We start from the raw sequence: 24209 nt of genomic DNA on the forward strand, positions 1-24209 counted from the left end.
ATTAGAAATTCAAAACTGCTTCTCGCCAACCCCCTTGGGCTTTCTATGTCCCCAATTTCTTCACCTACAGAGCATATTTCTGTTCTGGGAGCCAACGACAGGGATGAGCGCAAAAATAGCCAGCTATTTGGCCATCCAATTATAATTTTGTTCTCTAAGTATGTGACTACCAGATGTCAGGCACAGTGTGTGGCGCTGTCCTAGTCAAGCTACAACAGAACAAGCCACCCACTCGTCTTTCAAAGGAGGTTTAACACCTGGAGATCAAACGCCAACCTGTTTATAGCCGCCCACGAGAGAGAATGTGGCGAAGTCACTCTTCCATTAGTTCATTCATCGAGTATTTAGTCCACGTCTGTTAAGTGTCAGGCACTGTTCCAAACAATGTGGGCTTAGCAGCAAAGGGAACCAAGCCTCTGCCCTCAGGAAGCCTACGCTCCCAGGGCAGGCAGACAAGAGACAAAGGGATTGAAATGTAGCACGAGGCAGTGATCAGTGCTACAGGGGAAACACACAGAGGAAACAGTGGCAGGCTGTGCTGTTTGGGACATTCCCAGGAGACCTGGCTGAGCAGATAGCAGACACTTGGAGGGGATTTGAGCAGAGATCTGAAGGAGGTGAGGGAGCGAGCCACGGGCTAAGGAGGGAAGGAGCTTCGGGCAGAGTGAGCAGCAAACACAGAGACCTGGGACAAGGTGGAAACAGCAACAAAGCCCAGTGAAGACGGCGGCAGGGAAGGAAGATAGGCAACACAGTCAGGAACCAAATGATGGTAAGGAGTCTGATTTTATTCTCAGTACCACGGGAAGGCCAGGGCAACCGGCCCCTGCAGTTCGTGGGTGGGGTAATACAATAATAACAACACTCCTCATTTTCAATCTAGAATCTGCAAATCCTTCCAGGCCCCCGTCTGATGCATAAAAGACACTGACAGACCCAAGAGATAATTCGATGTAAATAGTGGTTTCAACAATACAAAGAAGAAACCACTAGGTATACTTGGAGTGCATTTTCTACCCTCCAAAATGTTCAATCCATAAAATCTGATGGAAATTAGCTTAGAATATTTCCAAATGTAATGAAGGTTTTTAACCATTAGGAACAGCCTCAAAGATAATTATCCTCAATTGTTTTAAGCAGAGGACAGAATGATCTTTTAATGTAAAGCAATATTAGACTACGCAATTAAGTAGTTTTCCATCAGAGTTTACGTTACGAAGGGAGACGTGTCTTCATAAACGGCCTTGGGAGAGATTCCAAACCCTTAGAGTCACTGGCACTTTAGCTAAAGCCACTTTAGCTAAAGCCGTGCAACTATGCACTCGCCTGGAAATGCCAAAGTGATCATGTTCTCAGCTTTAACATTAGCGGTAGACGCATAGCTGCTTGCTAATTTTCTGCTTTGTGGATGCTTTGCAGCTTCTGTAGACTTCATCATAATCACTTAATTATATTATGAGAAACATAAAACAAAGAAATACAAACATGATGAAATCCTCCATTTTCCAGAAAACAGACCATCATCGAATTTGGATTCCTGTCCACAGCCAGAGGACAAAAGCCTGGAAGTGGCAATCCTTTATGACAATGCCACATCAGCCACATTCATAGCTGGCAAGCATCCTTTCTAAATCCAGGGGCAGGCGGGGAACTAATCCCCAGATGTGAGCTGCCCTTTGTAGTTCTGAAGCCACCTCAACTTCCAGCCATAAAACCGTGAAGAGAAATATGCAATGCTTACACCACTGGCAAACAACTCAGACACATCAACCCAGAAGTTGACTACATGCTAATTTCCAGGTTATTTCTCACCTATTATCACTGCAGGACAAGATGTTTTTGCCATTTTACTTGGGTAAGAAATAGTGCTTGCCTGAGCTATAACAGAAATGAGAAAAAGCAAAGTATGTCTCTGCTACATGTGAAAGGCTAATTTATCCTACTTTTCTTGAATAACTCTTAAAAGTTTCTCTACTAAATTAATGAATTGCTATTAAAATAAAAGAGGAAAACTTGTAAAGCTTAAAACAGCCATAGAAAGGTTACATTAGTCTATTAAACAAACAAAAACTTGTGGGGTAAAACAGATCTTTGTTACATTCCAAGTGGAAATACTGGGGTTTTACATGTAAAAGGCAATCTACAGATAAGGGTAACAGTTTTAACAGACAGACTTATTTCTCTCTTAAAAAAAAAAAAACTACTTATTTTTTCCTCTGATTTTAAAAGCAACGTGCTGATCATACAAAATTTTGGAAACACAGAAAAGTATAAAGAAAATAAAATATCACCCATGAATGTATCATTAAACAAACCAATATTTTGATATATTTCCTTTCAATTAATAGAAATATACACCTCTTTTCATTTTTTAGCAAAACTAGGATCACAGTGAATAGATAATGTATTACATTTGTAAGCATTTCATCTGTGGTAAAATACTTTTTCAATGTGGTTGCAAAATATACCATTATATGGATGTATTATAACTGACGTAACTATTCCTGTTGCACTATTCAAAATGCAAGACAGATTCAGCAATTTTAATGTAACAAAGTTACATTTCATTGTTACGGCTTCAGAATCCACATTGTTACTAGCTTTTAAGACATTGCCACTTGTTAAATTTTGGTGTGTTATTAAGGAAGAATATCTATAATTATCTAAAAAGGTTATTTCAATACCCTTACCTATCCCAATCACATCTCTGTGTGAGACTGGATTTTCTGCATATACTGCAATCAAAACAACCTATCACAACAGACTGATTACAGAAACAGAGAACCCAGTTATTTTCTATTAAAGCCAGTTATGAAACAGATGTATTCACAAAAATGGAAAACAACGCCACTCTTCTCACTAAATATTTTTTTTGGCTTGGAAAATAGTTTTCCTTAAAAAAAAAAAAATCATTGAAGAGATGTGCATAATAAAATAATGAAAAATACTTGCCTCTCACCTTTTTATGCTTTATAAAGTTTATTTTTCATTACAAATGATCTTTTTGTTACGATGTAATAAGTTTATGGTTATGTTTGTTATTTTTTAGTGAATTTTTTAATTTCTCAGTTTTAATTTCTAGTATAGCAAATATCAATACAACTTTTAGAAAAAGTTCTTTAGGATCCTCAAATACTTTTTCATGGGGTCCTTAGACCGCGTTAGAGGGTTTAGAGGAGTCCTGACATCAAAAGTTTGAGACCCAGTAGGTTATAGAATAGAGTTTCTTTAACAAATAAATACATCCATTTACTATTTTGTTTGCTTGTTACTGACTTCTGCTTAAAATGAGGCTGCTCCAAGACCTTCTCTATTACAGATTAGTAGCACCTTCCTTGGGTAGAATTCTTCCTCTTCTGGCCCACATTTAGTCCCTGAATGATCAGGACCCCAAATATTTAATATATTTCATCATTTTATGTCAAACACTGTTTCAAAGCAGATATTGCAGGCTCGTGGGGAAACAGGGCCCCTGAGACTTACAGATGTAGATCTCTAACCACAACTACCTCGCCACTTATTGCTTAAAGAATATAAAATAAAAATATTATGAAAATACAGTGGGGCTAAGAATAGAGTAATTCAGATGACAGTACCTGAAATGCACTTATCTCTGCTTATCATGCTCTCATGATATCAACTCATTTCTAATGTGGGAAGCAGACATCTAACAATGGAGTAGCTATGAAGTGTGCCAGGTTTTAACAGGGGAAGCTCAGGTCGCCATGAGAACAGACCACACAAGTCCAGGAAGATCATCCTGATGAAATACAGTCCAACGGGAGAACCCTCAGCACAGACTCCAAGAATAAGTAAGACGAGTCTGTTCAAGAGCAGGAGAGGATGGAGCACAGGCAGAAATCCAGACTCCCCTGGGTAGAGAGTGGGGCATGTGCTGCAATGGAAGACACGGAGGAGAACCGAGTTTGGTGGCTCAGAGAAAATAAGAAAATCAGTCTTAGACACGTTGCACCTTATATACCTATGAAACATGCAAGTGAACATATAAAGGAAGCATTTGACACAGGTGCTTGAGCTCAGGAGTCAGGCACAGGCCTACAAGCAAATGAAGCTACTGGAACTGCTGATATTATTCAGCAAGCAGGATGATAAAAGTGCCCCCAAATGCCCAGACATAAAGGGAGAGGAAGAGGGGCCTGCAAAAGGGGCTGAAGGGGGCGTCCAGAGGGGGAAGGAAACCCGGAAGAGCAGAGTGTCTCCAGAGCTCAGAGATAGGGGAACGTCTCAAAAAGGAACAAGTGCTGCAGTGGTGAGTCCTGGCGAGCAAACAGGTGGGGCACAGCGGAGACACCCTCTGCATCTAGCAGCAGGGAGGACTCAAGGCCCCTCTATGGGCTGCTGGCTCCATGGGCTTCATGGGCGGTGGGTGTGGGACCTTCAAGGCCCCCAGGCTCAGATGGCCCCACTCTTGGTGTAATGCTTTCCTGTTGCCATCTAGAAATTTCTTAATTTTTGAACAAAGAGCCCACTATTTTCATTTTGCACTGGGTGTGGCCAATTTGTAGCCGATCCTGCTTCTCTGGTATCAGTTTCAGTAAAGCCATAGAGATGAAAAACAGAATACAGTGGTTTGAAGTGTGAATGGGGAATGAGCGACCAGGTAGGTGGCACACGGACTTTAAGGTGGCCCTGAGTTCCTCTTCTCTTGCTGTTCACCTGTCACCTGCTTCTAATAACAGAACATGGCAAAGGTGATGGGACATCATTCCCACGATGATGTCATGCTGGAGTCCCTCTCCCTGCCTTGTCGGCTGTGAGGAAGCCGGTAGCCTACATGTAGCAGGGAACTGCGGGCAACCCAAGTGCCACCACTGTGGGTAAATGAATTCTGCCAATCCCCTGCTTGAACTTGGAAGTGGATTCTCCCCCAGTTGAGCCCCTGATGAGACCACAGCTCTGCTGCACACGTGGGCTGCAGGCTGGCGAGCCCCTGAAGCACAGAACCCTGCTGAGCTGTGCCTGGACTCCCAACACACAGAAACTGAGATACTGACATGCGCCATTTAAGTCACTACATTTAGAATCATGTTATGCAGCAATAGATAACAAATGTAAGTGAGAAGCCCCTCTCCAAAAGTTTAATCTAGGGAAGGAGAGAGAAAGTGGCAGCTGAGAGAACATAGTACAGGAAAGGCCTGGGTTGACAGTGTTTGTTCCGTTCTGTTTTTGTCCTAAGATGCAAGAGACACGAGTACTCGTAAATGCTCTGGAGAAGGAAACACCAGGGCAGAGGTTGCAATGGGAGGTGGGAGAGGACGGCAGAGGAGAAACTGATTTTTAGAAAGTGAGAGGGATTCTTCTTTCACTGTAAACAGAAAGATGAGGAAAGGACAGGTCCAGGAGCAGGCGGATCCACAAAGGGGCAGCAGGGAGATGGAAAATGGCCTTCCCCTGCCTGTCCTATTAGCAGCGGAAAGATATGTGCTGAGAAGGAGAGACCAGATGGAGGGATGGGGCCGAGTGTGAAACTGGAGACTTGAGAAATGTGGGGAAGGTTGGAAAAGTCATCACGGAGTCGGAGAGGGCTGATGAGGAAAACGTTGCATTTCCAGGCAGGTTGAGGCTGTGGTGAGAGGGGCCAGGATCCTACAGAGGCATCTGCGTACCTTTCTCTGGCAGAACTCGAAGACCAGGGGCAGGCACAGTGGGCCACCCAATCTGCCAAGACAGCAGACAGAGGGCATTTCGGGGGCTGGTACGTGCACAGAGGAAATGCGGGGATTCGCAGAGCAGAGGCAGCCTCAGGCAGGGGCAAAGGGGTTGGAAATGGACCCAGAAAGGGATAAACCTCATGTACCCCGAGATAATCTGTCAAATGAACAGAAGGACAGAAGGTTCTGGCCAGCGAGTGGGATCTCTGAATTTCCGCTCAGATGCAGGTCCTGGTATGAACAAGGTCTAGACTCTTTCAGGTGACCCACTCCTGTATCCTGGGAAAATCCTCAGTCCCAAGACTCAATGTTCCCATCCCAGAAAGCTCCAGCCACCGTCCCAGTCCCAGGCTAACCCGGCCTACTGGGCACCCAGAGTTGGTTCCCCTAGAATCACTGGTGAGCTTAAACAAACACTGACGCCTGCAGCAGAAACTGCCATCCAGTCAGTAACAGCACTGAGGGGTGGAAGGCAGAAGTGATTGCGATGAGCTTCCAAGGAGCAGCGAGGGGGAGAGTCACGATCTTAAAGTGGCCACGAGGGCAGGGACCCCAGCTCCCACCTCCACGCCCCAAAGCACCCAGGGATGGGAGAAGGTCCACTTTCCACGCACGAGGGAGCCAAGGGATGAGAGCTGGCTGACCACAGGGTAGGAGCAGAGCACACAGCGGAAGAGTATGACAGAGAGGGCGTGGGTGGCATCAGAGGGAAAGGACAAAGCAGTCCTGGGAGCACAGTCCCAGGAGCCGGAGGGATGAGGATGGAAAGGGCATAAGGGGTGGGGGAGGGAGCCACACCCCATGTGATCTGTGGGACCCTAAACCCCCAAATCATCAGTGACATAGGGAATGGCAACCACAGGGGAGCTGGTGACCAACAGCATCTGTGGGACACAAGGCACAGGCGCGTTTTAACACACTGAGATTGCTGTTTGGTGTAAAGATATTATATATTCATCCTGAAGGAAAAAAAGTTAGGAATTTTCTGAGCTCCAGAATGGGGTTCCTTTTGGCCCTTGTCTAAAAGTCCTTTCCTCTTGGAACTCAATTCTCAGATGTCTGTTTCACAAATCACCAACCTCATTCTGATATTTATTCAAATCTTTGCCAAAGTCTGCTTAAGTCCCTCCTGTCTCGTTAATGATGTGTGTTGGTTAACGGAATCCAGAGCATCCTCTTGATCTGCGGATGTAACTGCCAATAACCAACACAGAAATACAGAGTAAAAACCATTTCTTGACAGTAAAAGCCAAACGGATTGAAGTTATCACATCCTCGAGGAAGGGGAGGGTGTGTGCTGTGTTGCGGTGAGTTGTCTCGTGCACAGTGCGTGCCCGCATATGTGCGTGTGCAAGTGTATGCACGCACACGTGTGTTCTGTGAGATTACACCATCTGGTGATTTAAGTCCCCTGGAGCCTGGACAGACTCAACAATAAAACATACTGTTCCAGCAAAAACCCTTTAGCATTATTTAGAAAAAAGATATATGCAGAAAAAAAATCCCTCAACTCAAGAACAACTCATGTCCTTCTTTCTGTTCAGTCTAACCTTCCTCTCAAGTTTTGGGGAAGATGCGAATAGGCCAGGCCTGGGGGTGTGAGACCCTAATACAGCAGGCTCACAGGGCACCAGGAGAAGTGACAGGTTCTCGATACTTGGGTCCTAGAGGGTAACCAAGGGCCCTCTGCCTCCTCTCCCTCACAGATGAGTTCAATCTCTCCCTCTTGCTCCTCTCTCAATGCAAGGCTGTGCTTCTCCAACCAGAACCGGGACTCTGGGGCCTGCTGTGAGGTGGGCAGGGAGCCCCACAGACGTCGACAGTCGGGCACCTTCCCCAGCCTCAGTCCTGGGCAAGCCCAGAGGCTCCTCAGACAGCAGAATGCAGAAACACCCGCTAAGTTCATTTTCTACAGTTACCAACAAATAGACATTTGTAAATCATTTTCATTAACTACAGAAAGAAAATCCTTTTCAAAGCTTTCAAATGTTAAGCCACTATTACTCAGGATGGCATTTACCACTCCTAGTGAAAATTCTATTTTATAGAAATAAATATGAATGTGTACACGGTAGATGAGTGCCTTATGCTAATGTAAGGGTGGCCTGTATTTTTTCCCAAATGAAAAGATATTACAAATGCACCTATAGGAAAAAAAAATGTGTGTGTGTGTGTGTGTGTGTGTGTGTGCGCGCGTGTGCGTGCGCGCGCATGTGGGTAATCCATTTGTCTAGGTCAACGTTAGATTTTCATCCAATATTTGTGCACACCCGGGTCAGGCAGGACAGGGTGGTTAAACAGGGTAAGTAGCAAGCCCAGCCAAGGCGACTGTCAAAATGATTACACCAAGAGGAAGGAGAGCATTTCAGTCTCTTCAGACAGGATCAGGGACTGGAAATACGAACAGAGTGGGCACCCAAGAAACTTTCTCCCAATCCCAGCCAAAGAATAAGAAGCTTCAGCCACCCAAAGTGCTAGGATTACAGGCATGAGCCACCATGCCTGGCCCTATTTCTCACAATTCTGGACACTGGGAAGTCCAAGATCAAGGCGCCTGCAGGTCTGGTGTCTGGTGAGGGCCCTCTTCCTGGTTTGCAGAGGTCAGTCTTTTCGCTGTGTCCTCACGTGGCGGAGAGCAGAGGGAGAGACAGAGAGCCCTCCTGTCTCTTGTTACAGGGACACTAATCCCATTCATGGGAGCTCTGCTCTCGTGACTTCATCTTCTCCCAAAGGCTCTACCTCCTAAAACCATCCCATTACGGGTCAGAATTTCAACACATGAATTTTGGGGGAGGGGTGGGGGACAAACATTCAGGCCATAACAAAACACTCCAAAATATGTATCAGTCCCAAATTCCTCACCGAATAGTCACATTTTACTGGAAATGGATATCTTCAAAGAAAATGCACAATTTAGTCATCAGGATCCCAGACCCTTAACAGAGCATGGATAAAATAACGGAGACAAAAGATACTGAACATAAAAAGACTTTTTTAAAAGGTAAGCAAAGGACAACTTGTCCAGAGTTTGACAAGATATGGTTGAGCATTTGAAGACATCTTAGAGAGAAAAAAAAAAAAAACAACAACATACAGTTGGTGACTGCAAATGAGACATCCTATTATACAGTCTCTTCCTGGCACAGACACGATACCCAACACCACTCACTGTAACAACGCGTAACTTTTATTTCATCTCGTAGGGTCTGCTGCTCTGTAGCCCACAAATCTATGTTCCCACATTTTCTAGCGAAGGACTAGATTATTCAACAGCCCATAGAAAGATTCCAGCATTTATTCTTACCTCAGGTGCATATTTTCTTGTTTATGCTCTAATCATGAGCGTTCAAGGTTGTGAAAAATCATCCTTTTGCAAGAGAAGAGTTTGCCCCGAAAATGGTCCCATCCCCATTACCTCTCGAGGCTCAAGTGACCAACGGCTGCAGAGACTGAGCTCACCTCTTTAGACAGCTGCAGGCTCCTCACACAAGACAACAAATGACAAGATCACAGGGAGAAGGCACCTCCCAGCTGTGGTAGTTCCCTAGAGTGGTGAAGAAAATACCCAAAACAAGAATTAACCACCACCACCCACAAAGAGCTCTCTTTCTGGAAATCAAAAAAGTCACAGTTCGAGTTCAAAGGAAGATACTCTAGTAACTTCTGAAAGCAGGAACTGTGTGCAACCGAATGACCTCACGTAACACAGAAACTAGAGCAAACAATGAAAAATAAACTGTACCAGCGTTGGGACCAGAACTGATCTTCTAGACCAACAAATACAGGCTGGAATCACAAGCAAAACTTAGCTGTATGTTAAAAAAATCAGCTCCTCTAATTGTAAGCAAATATACCCTTGGATCTCCCCAGCCCTGGACAGGTACTGTCCCCATCCCAACGTTTGCCCAAGCTAACCATCGGAAGGAAACATGCCTGAACCAACTTTCCAACCAGAGGAGGCTGAGTTTTCAAACTTGCTGTAACATCACCACAATACCCATAGCACAGCGGCTTTAAGACAAATTGGAACTGCACTCCTAAGGGCTGTGATGCATGGCATCATAGTTCACTTACAAAATGTGCGGAGAGTTTTCTACTGGAGGGGATGGGGGTGGTTAATAAGGCGGAAAAAAATCACCAGCAGGAGAAGAGACTTGAGTTCCAGTCCCAATTCTGTCCAATTATATGGATGACCTCTGGGCTGAAGGGTCATCCTCTCCAAAACAAGGAGGTTTCCTTCTAGTTTTAGATTATTACTAAATTATTAGGAGATATCAAATCCACATCAAAGCAAAGAGTGTGAAATTATGATCGCAGAGGCACACGTAGACATCTGTTTGGTGACGTCTGGTCCACAGGTATTTTTAAACTCCCACATCCAGCCCAAGGCACAGCAGATGCCAGCCACCTCCGAGTGACGCGGCTCAGGGCACCATGGGGACAGAGCAGCTCTGTGGAAAGCCCTGAAAATGCCTGCTATGGTTTCAATGTGTCCCCCAAAGTTCACGTGTTGAAATTTAATCCCTAATGCAAGAGTGTTGAGAGGTGGGACCTTTAAGAGTTGGGTAAGCCAGACGGGACTGATGCCCTTATAGCGGGAGCGGGTTAGTTACCCCAGAGAGGGTTCCTGGTGAAAAGTGCTCAGCCTCCTTCCTCTCTTGCCCTCCCACCTTCCACCTTAGGATGACGCAGCATGAAGGCCCTCTGCAGATGCAGGCCCCCGACCTTGGACTTCCCAGCCTCCAGAACTGTAAGAAATAAACTTACTTGCTTTATAAAATACCCAGTGTGTGGTATTCTGTTATAGCAGCACAGAATTGACTAAAACACTGTCTATAAACAATGCTGACTGGCTCCCATTTGATTGGGACTCCTTCTAAGTGATCGCTGTGGATATGTAATATTAAAAAACAAACAAACAAACAAGACTAGGTCCCAAGAGTTTATCTGCTTTTCCTGCTCCTTCTTTCATAGTCTGCTCTTCCCACGACACAGGAAACACTGCATAGCTCTCAATGTGAAAAGTGTCCCACTGAGAGGTATATACTTGAAGAATTTAGCTCCATTGTGCTTGTAAAAAATGTAAAAAAAAAAAAATCAATTCACTGAGAACAGGGTTTAGTATTACACAACACACATACATACACACACATACAACAGAATATGCAAGCCCCCTCTCCCAAATCTTTAATTAGTATTTAATAAGTAGATAACAGAGTAATATTTTTCTCAGACATCTTAACACAGTTATTCCCAACTGAATCTGTAAGAATGAACTGTTACTCTCTAAATTCTGTACCACGAGCCACTAAAACTAAGTATGCATGGGGGACACAATTTATCCAATATCTCAAAAGTGAGCTACGGTTTTTGTTGTTATTTTTAATCCACTCATTTTTAAGAAGGATCTTCAGTAGGACATTTTGCAGACTGGTAAAAATGTGCCTTGGATCAACATCATTAAGGAAACACCGCTCCCACCTATACTTGCAGAATTCCTATTCTGAGCTCCTACCAATCAAGAGTTACCACCCTCATGCAAACTCAGAACAGCAGGTGCAGGTGACCACAATGGTCCAGGTCTTGGCAGCCAATCAGACGAGTTGTCCAGACACTATTGCTTTTATCCCGTAGACCAAAACTGGCCAAGATTGGAGAATGAGAAAAAAACTTAACGTATGGATCTCTCACAGATTATTAGTACCGTTATAGTGAATTCATAGAAAAGGAATTAGGAAATTATATGCTTAGTTAGCATAAAGTATAGGAAATCAAATATTATACATTTTTTAATAACATTATATCACGCATTTCCCTAGTGCATATCCACCTCCAACACAAGTCACACACGGTCCTATAAATTATGCGTAAAGATGGTGGAATCTCAGCTAGTAAGTAACAGGATGTTTGAATTCCGGTCTGTTCTATTCCGAAGATCCTGACACTCTACACTAGATTGTACCTGATCTGAGAACACTAGGAAAAGACATGTGACACTCTTTGCGAACACGGTCTTTCATGCTGACCTTTAATAAAAACACTGACTTTGCTGACCTCGGAGATAAGTAGCTCATAAAACTAAGTTATCTGTGTGAATCAATAATAGGCACTAAAGGGCTTAAGCTTCTTGCGTTGAATGAAGCAGAAGGTGTATGTTCAAAAAGTTGAAGCAGTTCATACTTCCCTATACCAGGTATCACATGCCAGGCAGCTTTTCACTGGAGAGGGTACAAACTTGGCAAAGCGAGGGCTCCGTGTGGCAGCCTGGGCACCAGGGGAACACCACACACCACAAAGGGACTCACACAGGCGCACACAAGCAAGGGGGCCAGAGAAACCCCAATGTCTAGGACCTTCAGGGCATGGCTTCCAAACCTGTCTGAGGACCACTGCTAAAAAGAAACATTTTACCAACATGACGCAGACAGACACACACGTGTGTTGACAGCAACGTTGAGAACACTATGAAAACTTAGTTACGAAGAACAGAAATGATCAGATCACTGAATAGAGGAAGGGTATTTTACTAGATTAAATCTTCCCAAAGTATGTTGGGATCAGTAATGTGTTACCTCTATTAAACATACTAGGAAAAAAAACACTGATTTAAAACAGAACATATAATCATGTAAGGCTTTTTCTTTAATTAAAAAATAGCTGCTTTTTAAAAACTCCTTTTATTTCCAAAGGTATGCTGATTAATATCACCGTGTCTGCCTTTGGGTTTTTAGGTTGAGACCCTAGGATTTAAGTTTCCAGGATGGTAGGGGAGGCCTTGTTCTTTTACCCTAATCTTGGGACCAGGTTCCCAAGTGTCAAGCTCTCTAAGCTTAGATGTAGAAACCTCTACTTACGACAACACACATCCACACTGGTGATCCTGGTTGAGGAGGCCCAATGTTATTAACTACAAATGAGGATAAAAGTATTTACTTAAAATCTGTAGTTTTCTATTCACCTGCCTTTCCAATATTAAGGTCATTTTTTTCTCCAAAATAAACATTTTTAGAGAGTTAATATTTTTGTGACTGCAGCAGGCCGGGAAGTACATTGAATTAAACCAAGTTTTACTAAAAGTACTATAACACCTAAAAGTGGCTGAACTGAACTCAGTTCTAAAGCGACGCCTATCTTAATGCTTAAGGCTTCAGGGGGCTCTCAACCTTTAGGGCCAAAGCCAGGGAGCACGTTGGGGTACAAAGCTTTCTTTCAATTAAGAAAAGTTCATTAAACAAAATGGTAACAACTTCGCTTCCAAGCAGAGTGAGTGACTTCTTTCTCTTAACACTTTTGCTAACTATAGGATGGAGTTAGCCTCCCTGATGATACGTAAGTTCCCTGAGGATAAATACCCTGTACATTTATTTGGGCCCAGGATGTTGGGTCCTTCATTAGGAGTTTAATAAATATCAGCTAAATTAATACAATTCCACAAACTCAATCTAATTTTATTCATCTGTCATCTTTGCCAAACCTCTCTGAGTAATTTTCTCAACGTTAGAAATGTAGTGAAGAAAAACCTAGAATAAACAATTTCCTTCCCTATCACAGATACACAGTTCCTTTGGAGTTTCTGAAATAACATCACTGACCTATAAATATGACAAGTCCTCACTGGGGGGAAAAAAAATCCATCTCAGACTTGCCCAGAGACAGGATCTTGCCAAATTGTTCCCTTTCTGGTCCTGTTTATACAGTAAATAATAGCAGTTTTCCTTGAGGACATACTTCCTATAGGCAGAAAGCAGCTACTGGCCATTCAAAAGGCAAGAAAACCTCACACGCCACACCCTCAGTCACAAGAAGGAATCATTTACTTTGGGAATTCTTGTTCAACAAAAGAAAAACAGGACTATTTTAGAAGAGATTAGAATGAGGGAGAAGGGGGCAGAAGAGAAATATGTGCATAGTGCCTGACAGATCATTGTTGAAACTAACAATGACACAATCAAATTTTAATCTAAAGAATGTGGCAATTTAATTCAACTGTGGTTTATCGCTACTTTGAGTAATGCTTGCTCAGACTCTGAAAAGTATAGAACGTTTTCGTTCAAAGACAGAAGAAAAATGAGAGCCTTGTTCACGTTTCACTTTAAGAGTTTACCAAAATTATAACAAAAGAAAAAAAGAAACACACCCATTTTCTATTAATGTGCACAGGCCTCTCAGGAAGACTCCTGGTAACAAACCCCTAAGAAAAGACCCACTCGTCGTAGGAAGCATTAAGCTCAAGTCAGTAAATAAGCTGATTTTCTAGGATGTTTTCTTAATTTGCTTCTGAAATCGTTACCCGTTTGACACACTCGTTTTGAAAACTCATTTATGAAACAGTAAGCTTCTCCAAAGTAGGTTCAGCCATGGAAGCATCATTTGTAAACATCCGTGCAAAGTAATGGAATTCTTGGAACACAGGAAGGCGCTAAGTGAGAAAAACTTCAGTCCTTTTAAAGCTGCAATACGGAAGAAATTGTATTGTAACATTCAGAAGCCAGTCATCCGGTTTCCCCCAAAACAGTGCATATATAAAGCCCTTTAGTGCAAAGTAACCAAAATCTCACCATTGGAATAAAACAAGCAAAACCAGTGAAAGATTCACCTCAGAACTGTACTCTGATTATTTACAAGTTCCTACCTCTTCACCCACCTGGCAACTACCCCAAAATTGCTACTCTGGGCCAAAGAAATGGAAATTCCAGCAAGCAAACACAGAAATTTCTGTCAGTCGCATTACCCAAGTAAAAACACACAAAAGCAAGAGAATTTCAAAACCAAGTGAGCTACTCAATACCACACATCAGGAGATGAGAGAGGAATAAAATTGTTTCGTCATTCCCTGGTTCTTCCCAAAGAAGCTCTGGGGTACCTTAAAATAAAAGTCACATATGCAAGTAGGTAAATAATTAGAAAGTCAAGGCCACCCTACAGAAGAGACAGCAAAAAGGTTAACCTACTAGTGATAATATAAGCTCCAGATTTGAGTATTAAATGCGGTTTTGAGCTTCCTAGAGGCCAGGACTGTCTCACCACCCAAAAAAGTTACATACTTTTCATTATTAGAAAAAAATTAGTATCCATCTTCTCAAGGGAAAGAAAAAAAATATCACGGCATGATAGTCCAAAAGAAGTTTTCCAGATGGAACCTTAAATAAGGGACAATGAGCAACAGTATGGATAATATCCTTTATTCCTTCACGCAGAAATAAAAGCAGACTGAACACATGGCAGTTTTCTATTTTAAAATGCGCTGTTAAAGGCCAAAGGCACAGGCTTGGGCCTGGCCTTCAATACACTAGCCTCTAATCCATTTTAATTCACTGAAAGAAAATGCTAACAGGATTCTCACACTTGGCCTCCCAGGATCCTAACCAAGACGCAACTTAATGTATCCTGCAGAATGTTCTTCCCAGATACCGTTTCCTTCTGCCAGCTAGTTGAGAAGACAGACGAGTCAGTTATCCTCAGCGACCCAAACCTAAAGGACTCATACTCTGTGTCACTTTGGCCAAGTATGAGAAGCATCTCACCCAGGCAAAGGACATCTAAAGTTGCAGCAAAGCATGGCAGGAACTAAAGCGAGTCTCTGTTGCTGGGTACAGCAAGTACAAAACACTGATTCCGTGGAACTCACATCATAGCGGCAGGGCCAGGGGAGCAGGAAGGCAGGTGACACACAAATGAGCACATGAGTGTCTGCGATGGTGTTGCTGCGGTGTTAGGAAGAACAGAGCAGGACAAGAGGGAGGCCGGGGAGGCCTCTGCAGCACGTCTGGTCTGAGCTTTCCGGAGAGGCCCTGGGCGAGCCTGTGCTTGGTGGCTCAGGGAAAATAGCCAAGAGGCCGGTGGGGCTGCGGCAGACGGTCAGGGAGGTGGCAGAGGGTCAGGGAGGCGGCAGAGGGTCAGGGAGGCGGCAGAGGGTCAGGGAGGTGGCGGGCAAGCCGGGCTCCAAATTCACTTCCACAATTCGAGGAACAGCTGATGCAGGTCTCAGTTCCAGGCCACTTAATGTAGTAAATCAAATGGCCTGAAATGTTCAAGGCCATCCCTGCCACAACCTCACCAAGCCATCGGGAAGTTCCCAGGGGACATCTAACTCTGACTGGCATCACCTGCAGGTGTCTGCACCAGTAGTGTTAAAATCAGTGCCCATTTCACATACAGAGACACATCTACAGCATTTAGCCTGATTGTTTAAAACTGTGTAGCATGCTCCCCCAGGTTAAGAGTATCAGTTTCGGCATGCTGTTGACACATTCTTGGTGACAACAATTAATACTCCCTGTTACAGAACATTAGAGTAAAATCCTGTCTCCAACCATAAAGAATATCATCATCATCACCCTGTTCGCCACGGGTTACCAAAGGGATCCAGGTCTTCTGGGACACTCCCAATTTCAAATACCCTTCTTTGCCATCCCCATAAATGCACACGTGGTTCTCAAACAATTCACTCTGATCATGATTACTGAATAAACCGTGACCACACCTCTAGGAGACAGATAACAAACAGTCCTTCTAAAAACAGTACCAGAGCATCATGGAGGGAGGTTATCAATAGCATGTCCACATTTTTTTAACATTTTATTGAGTGCTTACTGCATGCAGGCCCCCTGCTAGTGCACTAACTTTATTACTGTAAAACTAAGGAGGCACTATTATTAACCCCATTTTACTGATAAGAAAGCTGAAATTCAGGCAGGTAATTCACTTGCCTACCATCCCAAAGCTAGTAAACTGCAGACCCAGAAGGTGGACCCCAGCAGTCTCATTCCAAACCCCGTCAAATCATACTGCTTCTCAGTTTAAAGAAACTGGAAAGAGAAAAATCCTTCATCTGGCAGAAGCTGCCCAGGAAGAGAGGAAAGGACATATCCTTTTCCAGTTGGCTAATGAAAGAGTTGGTGTCTTATATAAGATCCAGAGTCGAGATCCTGGAGGGAGATCTGTGTAACCCAGAGCTAAATATACTGCAGGGGAAGTATCTACTGCTCATTAGTGACAAGAGACACGAAATGCAGAAGCACAGCACAGACCACGGAACTCTGAAAACAGGACGCAAGCTCACCTTCCCTGGCCACAACCACCCACTCATCGTGGGCTGTCCTCCTTTTACATCTGAGTATATTCTTGCACCTGCGGGAGATCACAGGCACGTGGCATGGCTCTCCGCTTGTTTTAGTTTTTTAAAATGGGGTGATGGAAGTTGTGGCCGGACACATCGCCCCACCCAAGTCATACAGATAGGGTGGGTGGGGACAGAAGAAGAAGGGGCTCCGCCCAACCAACCTGAGCATTTACTTGTCAACATGTGCCACAATGCAGGAAGGGGAAAAGTTCACACTGGCAGAATGCAAGAGAAGGGAAAGAAACCACTGCACAAACCCACAAGTCTTTCATCCACTCACTAGAAAAATCTCCCGTATTCCAATATTGCGGGGACACTCTCCTGGATGTCCCAAGGCCACCTCTCGGGATCCAGGCCCTGGGACACAATGCAAAGTATATGACAATGCTTCCCACCCCGGGAAGGGACTTGTTCTCATCGTTTGTGTTTCAAGGAAAGTCCTTAGGAAATGTGGAACTAAAATGATACGAACACAGAAGTGAACTCTTTCTTTTAACAGGAATTTCCAGCTCCTCCCGCAGATCCAGACGCTGATGCACTCTGAATCCAAAACAGAGACTGACCAAGGACCCTACAGGGACACAGAGATGAGGATGCCACAGTCCCTTTCCGCAGTGTTTCCAAGCAGATACGGCAAAGGCGCAGAACATAAGCGAGTGACTACGGGAACATCCCAAAGGTGGAAGGGCACGTCCCAGGTCCCGCTGCAGATGGGAACTGTACTTTTTCATCCTACAGTTCTCAGCACTCGCCGTCTTTCCTTCCGTTTCACCACAAAGGAGCCTCAAAACATGACAACCGCCTGTAAGATGATGGTATCCAAATAAAACGGTTGGTGTGGAAGTTCAAGGAAGTACATCAACTCTTCCCAAAAGGGACACAGAGCCCATGCCCAAAGGGAATAAGAATCACTCTCCCTACAATTATAAACAGCACCGAGAGGGCACACTGGACCCTGGTCCACTCCCTCACGCCCCCTTGGTCCTAAGCCCCAGTGTGAAGGCATCTGGCAGTGGGGATGTAGGAAGGTAATTAAGTCACAAGGATGCAGCCCTCATGAATGGGACTTGTGCCCTTAGAAGAAGAGATGTGAGTGAGATGAACTCTCTCTACCACGTGACAATACAGCAAGAAGGTGCATCCTTTTGCAAACCAGGAAGTGGGCCCTCGCCAGACGCTGAACCTGCCAGTACTTTAATCTTGGACTTCTCAGCCTCTGGGACCGTGAGGAGAAATAAATAAGCCGAGCAGTGTGTTGCCTTTGTTACAGCAGCCCAGACTAAGAGCCATCCACACCTTCAAGCCCAGGGTCTCTCCCCCACTCTCCAGTTAGACCCCAGAGCTCCAGTCTGGGCCTCCTGCCCCATGAGCTTCCTAACTCACCTCTCTATCCTGCCACCGCTTATAAAACTGCCCCTCAGGTGTAGAAGGCTTTTGTTTATAGTATGAATAACTATTTTTAATGTTTTTAAGACCTTCTGTTAGTATGAATAAGCATCTGTCTTACACATCAAAAAAAAAGACAGTTTTTTTAGGATGACAGAATTTTAAACATCATTCTTTTTTTTCTGCAATAAAATCATCGCCATCATCCCAGTAAGTAGGAAGTTGGGTTTCCTGTTCTTGTTTTTCATCTTTTATGGTGGCAGATGCCAGTGCTTGGGGTCGGTAGGGTGACAGCGAAGGAAACTGCTAAATTAGAGGTCAAGGGAGATTGTGAGAGTCCTAGATATGCACTAAGGGCTTTTGTTTTCTGGGGAACCAAGCAGCCCTGGGCTGCAATTTCATCTATAGAATAAGAGGGTTTTGTGTTTTCTAAGGCCTTGTCCTGCATTCAGTCCTATGATGACTGCTGAAAACCCCAGCATGGGCCGATGACTAGGGTGACACACTTTAGAGAATCGGTGGGGTGTGCATTTAAAGACTATCCAATGACTCATCCGTGAGTAAAATACAATTCACCTCCACTTACAAAGCCATGTTAATCAACACGATGTTAGCAGAGAGAACGCCTAATGTCTGATAATGATTCTGAAGAGGCTATAAATAGGCAGTTTTTGAAATTAGTCAGCTATGTGCTATGGCCCACCAAGAAGCACATGCATGCAACATGTTCCAGAGGGTACGTGCAAGCTGTTTTGTTTCCAGCACAAATGGAGGGGGGTGGGGGGGAGAACAGTCTTGGTAGAGCCAATTATCACATTTCAGCTGTAAGTATGAAATAGGAAGCTCATGAAGAATTGCAATTTAGAAGCATTTAAAACAGACAAAACAAACAAAGCTACTCCAGGCATACATATGGATAGCTGCAGAGCCAATTGTGTTATTTTATCACAGATTGCTTAAAGTCACCACTGGATCAGAGAACAAACCAGGTGTAAGTGGACACCTCCCTAGACATTACCAGGGTCTCCCATCTCCCCCTGCCCGTGTGCTCGCTCAACACAGGTAGCCGAGACTAATAAACACCCACCCTGGGATCTCGGTGGGCAGCACAGACAAGGATGGGGAGCGTCCACTGAACCATCTTAAGACAACGAGGCTGACAGTCAGATATCAACACGAAGCACCTTCTGCCATGGCCACAGGGTGACTTCTCAGCTCATTCCTCCCCACCCACCACCTCACACTATCTCCCAAAAGTCCACCTGATCTTTATGAAATCTCAGCTTTAGGACAGCCTGGGATGTCACTGAAGAAGAGGAGGAGAAAGAAGAGACAATGAGGGTTCCAGACCCATCAAGTCAACTCCTTGGTGATGTTTTCAAGTATTTAAAGGATAAGTGGTGATTTTTTTTTTTTTTCGAGAATGATCAAAGGAATTATTTTTAAAGCTCTGGGTTGGCAAAGGGCATTTATCAAAAGAAAGAAGCTATTAGTTCAAACCTACCTGGACATCTTATAAGAGTCCTGAACCATCCATCAGCAAAAGCTCTTTCAAATGCTATCAAGCCAAACAAAACTACTAACTGTTTAAATAATATTTATTACAGCTAGTGCCTCACTTGCCATTGACCACATTGACAAACTAAATTAGAGCCAGTGTGCTTTTTAAAAAATAGATCTTATGAGTACATGAAAGGCCCTTGAAAAGCAATGTTTATGGGCCATTAGGAATAAGGAATAATGAAGTTTTAAAAATAATAATAATAAAAAGGAACCAATGAACAAATGAATGATCCTGAAGGCAGTACTACAGGGTGAACAAGAGCATATTCTCTGTAGTGAATACATCTAAGTCCTTGTGACTTTGGGGAAGTTACTGAATGTGTCTATGCCTCAGTGTCCTCCCAAGAAAATAAAGCCAATTATAGTCCCACATCACAGGGCTGTCGTGAGGACCAAAAAAATGATGCATGTAAAAAGCGTTTAGCATGAGCATAAGAAACACTCAAGTATTAATGGTCATTATTCTGGGATGAGTTTGGGTTCCACCTCTATCCATCATTAGCTGTGTGGTCTTGGGCAAGCTAGTAACATACCTAAGTGCCGGTTTATTCACAGAAAAATGAGAAGCTGTGATTAGATGATCTCTTGATTTCTACGGGTTCTCCAAGCTCAAACCCTCTCTGATGACACACCATCATTTGCAATTTCAAAGTCTTTTATGTTTCTAGTTTTCATCTTTCTTTTATGACTTCATGGTCACAGCCATGATTTATTTGATAGCAAGTGTATGTTCAAAAGCATAATTCCTAATTATGAGATAATGATGTTGTGAAACCTAGAACCTACTTTACGATGATCCTTTTCATAGTGTGGTTACAAGGAACACACTGCAGCAAAAGGAAGCCATGCCTGTGATAGAAGGACTCAATATATTTCCATTCCAGGGGACTTCAAGTATTGAGGCTGTCCCCAAATCAGACTGCTGATGTAGTATTTCACAGTGTGGCCTGGTAGTGATGGAACACACATAAATTATATTCATTTGTTATGATCATGCTCCTTTAAAAGGAACTCTCAATTACTTCCTACTGGAAACAATGCAATCATCTAGCCTTTCCAAACACTCTAAACAATGAAGTCGAAAGTTGCCGTTAGAGGTCTGTCTCTTACATTTTAGCAGAAGACAAAACTCTTTCAGATTTATCATTCTCCTCCCACCAATGACTGACCTTTTTCTAAGAAAAGACTGAGCATAAATGTTCTTATGTGTCAGAAAATTTTAAATGATTGGAAAAGATCATCTGTCATGGTCTGCACCATCCCGTGGAATTGTATCTCATAAACCTAGCTCACAATGTCCTCATTTAGGTGGTGAGCAGGCGCCCAAGTTATGTAAACAACAGAGTTAGCCTAAGTGCAAAGACTTTAATATTGCTATTAAACAAGATTTACAATAAAATTAACCTGATACAATAACATTTATAAAAGATTGTGCAAACGGTAATTAGCATTAATGATAGGAAGTACTCACAATGACTGTAAGAACCAAGCGAATCTTTGCTTTTTTCTATTAATTCTTTAGATGCCCCTAAGCTGCATTAGCGTTGACAGTTTTCCCTCATATGCTGGCCAGTTTAAATCTCATCTCACACTCACTCCTGACTCATTAAGAGAGAAGAATTAACAATCTCCAATGAAATAATTAATCCCAGCAACAGTTATCAATGGATGCCAATGGCACTGGGAGAGATGTCAGCGGGAAAATTCACAATGAAAGGATCAAGCTGCCACCACAAGACCCCCAGTGATCAATCTCAGCATCCCTGCAAGTGACACAGCCATTTTCCCAAGACGATGCAACACGAAGTAGATGACACCACCAACAAATTAATCTTGCCAAAAGAGCCAAACCTGAATCTAATCAAGCTTGAAGGCCAACTTCCAGTTTAACAAAATACAGTGTCTAGTGGGACAAGTTTTAAAAGAAAACTAGCAGTAATATCCGTAATGTGGGACATTCTACTAGACAAGTGACCTGATTTCTTCCACAAATCAATAACACGGGCAAAAAAGGGTGGGGAAAGAAGGACTATTCTAGATTTATGAAGCTTTACGAGGTATGATATTCAAATGCACTGCACGGACTTTGTTAGGGTTCTAGTTGGAAGAAACCAACTGTGAAAAGCCATTTTTAAGCTAATAAGGGGTGAAATCAGTGTTGGGGAGGTGGGAGTTCAACAGACCCCTGGGCTTCCCTCATCTCTGGCCATGTGATTTCCCAAACTGCACATCCAGCCACCTCCCAGGTGAAAGAGCAGGGCCTGGGCCCAGAAACTAGGCTATGTTGGCTGGGACCCATCCATCTCAGGATGCAAAACCCTCAGGTACAACAACTCATGCTCGGCAAAACAAGAGGCAGTTCCTGGGGCTGTCTACAGAGGAAATGTACAGGACCCCCTCCTGGCAATTTCTGCTGATAGGTTTGTAGCAACCTGAGCTTCCTCTGAAAGCCACTCACATAAAAAGCATAAAATCACCATTCTGAGCAGAGAAACCAGCATTGGAAGCAAGCGAGGTACCTATGAAGTGGGAGAGGAGAAAAAGAGATGCACAACACCAAAGTGGCAATCTTGATTTTGCATCCTTAACGGGGCACCGCCCCAGCACCTCTACGCCTGGAGGTTTTGTGGTTTTGTTTTGCTTTTTGTCTATCTTTTTTTGGACAGATAATTGACGTAATAACTTGCATAAAGCGCACACATGGACATGTAGGGTCCAATTTTTACTCCCTGCAATTTCAATTTGGTTTGGTTCTGCAGTGTCACATACCCCCTCCCCTGCAGACATGTGCCATCAGCAGCCAGTCTGGAATGGAAAAAGAAACAGGTTGGGGCCCGCTTCCAATGACTGCGACCCGCATGCTGGTGCTGGTGGCCTGAGCAGCTGACGCACGCTGTCCAGCCAGGACATGGAGATTAAAGCTGAACCATGTCCGGCAGCCACTACAAGATAAGGGCTTCTTTACTGCACCATTTAAGTCTCTACCTCTGCCCCCAAATCCTACCATCCCCCAAGCTTCTAGCTTGAACCTGCCCAGAACTGCCCAACAAGTATGGAATGACGACTGTCCTCTTTCACCTGTTTCAAAAGCCTAGCATTTCACCAGTTAATCTTTTAAAAAATGGTAGACTGTCCTGTGGTTCCAACCATATAAAGAGATTAATAAAGATGTGATGGAAATCTTTTAAAATTAAAATTTAGTATTACTATTATTAATTTCTTTATACTTAAAACCAGGTTTTCTAACATAAAATGTAGCTTTTTTGTTGGCTATTTTGAACTAGTAAAATGGGATTATAATTAAAAGTCCTCTGAAGTAGAAGATGTACTACACCTAAAGAGTTAGTTTAACGATGGCATAATTCCATTTAGAAAATTAGGAAGGAAAATAAAAAAGTTAGGAAGAATCCCTCTGCAATACAATATATGAAATCATGCAACACAGACTATATGTGGATAGGAAAAAATACTGTTTAATTACAGAATTGTTAGAGGGAGGGTAAAATGTATTAATATATAATACAATTATATAAACATCTTGCAAAATGCATGATGCCTAATTAAATTCCATCCATTAATAAGGTAATAGCCTTGGGATGCTTTGTACCAAAATGGCGTTTCTGGTAAACACAATATTTAAAACACAACTCAAACACACAAGCTCTGTCTAACGACATAATTAAGTTTTTAATTTGGTGCCATCCTGACACTTCGCATAAGAAAACTACTTCACAAATGGATCACTCACTTTAAGACACTATAATTTCCATATGGTAATGTTAAAATAAAAATTCAGTACAATTACTCTCCTTAAACCTACAGTTTTAGATTTACCTGGCAAGTGCATTATTCCAACTGGGACTCCAACCCCTTTCTGAAGCTAAGACGCCACAAGCTTTAAATAAACATTCATTTAAGGGAACACCAAGGAGTGTTCGAGAGGCAGTTCTGCAGAGAGAAGACCCGAGTTTGATCTCAGATCTCATAACCCTGGGCAAACTTTTAAACGTCTCCATGCTTTTAGCGTCTCCATTTGTAAAACACTGATAATGGCACCCACAGAATTGCTTGGAAGATCACAGAAGATAATGAAGGTGCCCATGCCTGGCATATAACAAATGCTTGGTAAATGTTAGCTATCGTTATTTTTACAATCATCTCAAGGCACATCTCACTGGAGGGTTTTTCTCATTATCACAGAGCACCTCTTTCTGACAAAGGCCAAGAATGTTCCTCAAAAGCAGATGTGTTAAGTAACAACAGATGAACCTCAAAAACATTCTGCCAAACGAACAACGCCAGACACAAGAGGCCATGTTATGTGATTCCATTTGCAGGAAATTTCTAGAAAAGGCAAAACTCTAAAGACAGAAAAAAGATCTGGGAACGGGGTGGGAAGAGACTGCAGTCTAAACGTGGACAGTGGGGAAGCTGCCCAACCTTACAAATTTACTAAAAATTACGGA

General features: G+C 43.3%; 1 protein-coding gene across 2 annotated transcripts in view; it reads right to left on the reverse strand.

Annotated features, from left to right (window-relative positions):
* The window catches only part of FAM107B (family with sequence similarity 107 member B), a 63238-nt gene that overhangs the window by 32245 nt on the left and 6784 nt on the right, over window positions 1-24209 (reverse strand). The window contains exon 2 of one of the 2 annotated variants that reach the window (XM_045533770.1): window positions 9132-9216. The exons of the other annotated variant lie outside the window; for it this stretch is intronic. The gene's annotated coding sequence lies outside the window, so the exon portion shown is untranslated. The remainder of the gene's footprint in view (window positions 1-9131; window positions 9217-24209) is intronic. 2 annotated transcript variants of the gene reach the window in all.

The sequence above is a fragment of the Lemur catta genome, chromosome 1 (assembly GCF_020740605.2).
Source record: "Lemur catta isolate mLemCat1 chromosome 1, mLemCat1.pri, whole genome shotgun sequence".
In the NCBI taxonomy this organism is placed as follows: Eukaryota; Metazoa; Chordata; class Mammalia; order Primates; family Lemuridae; genus Lemur; species Lemur catta.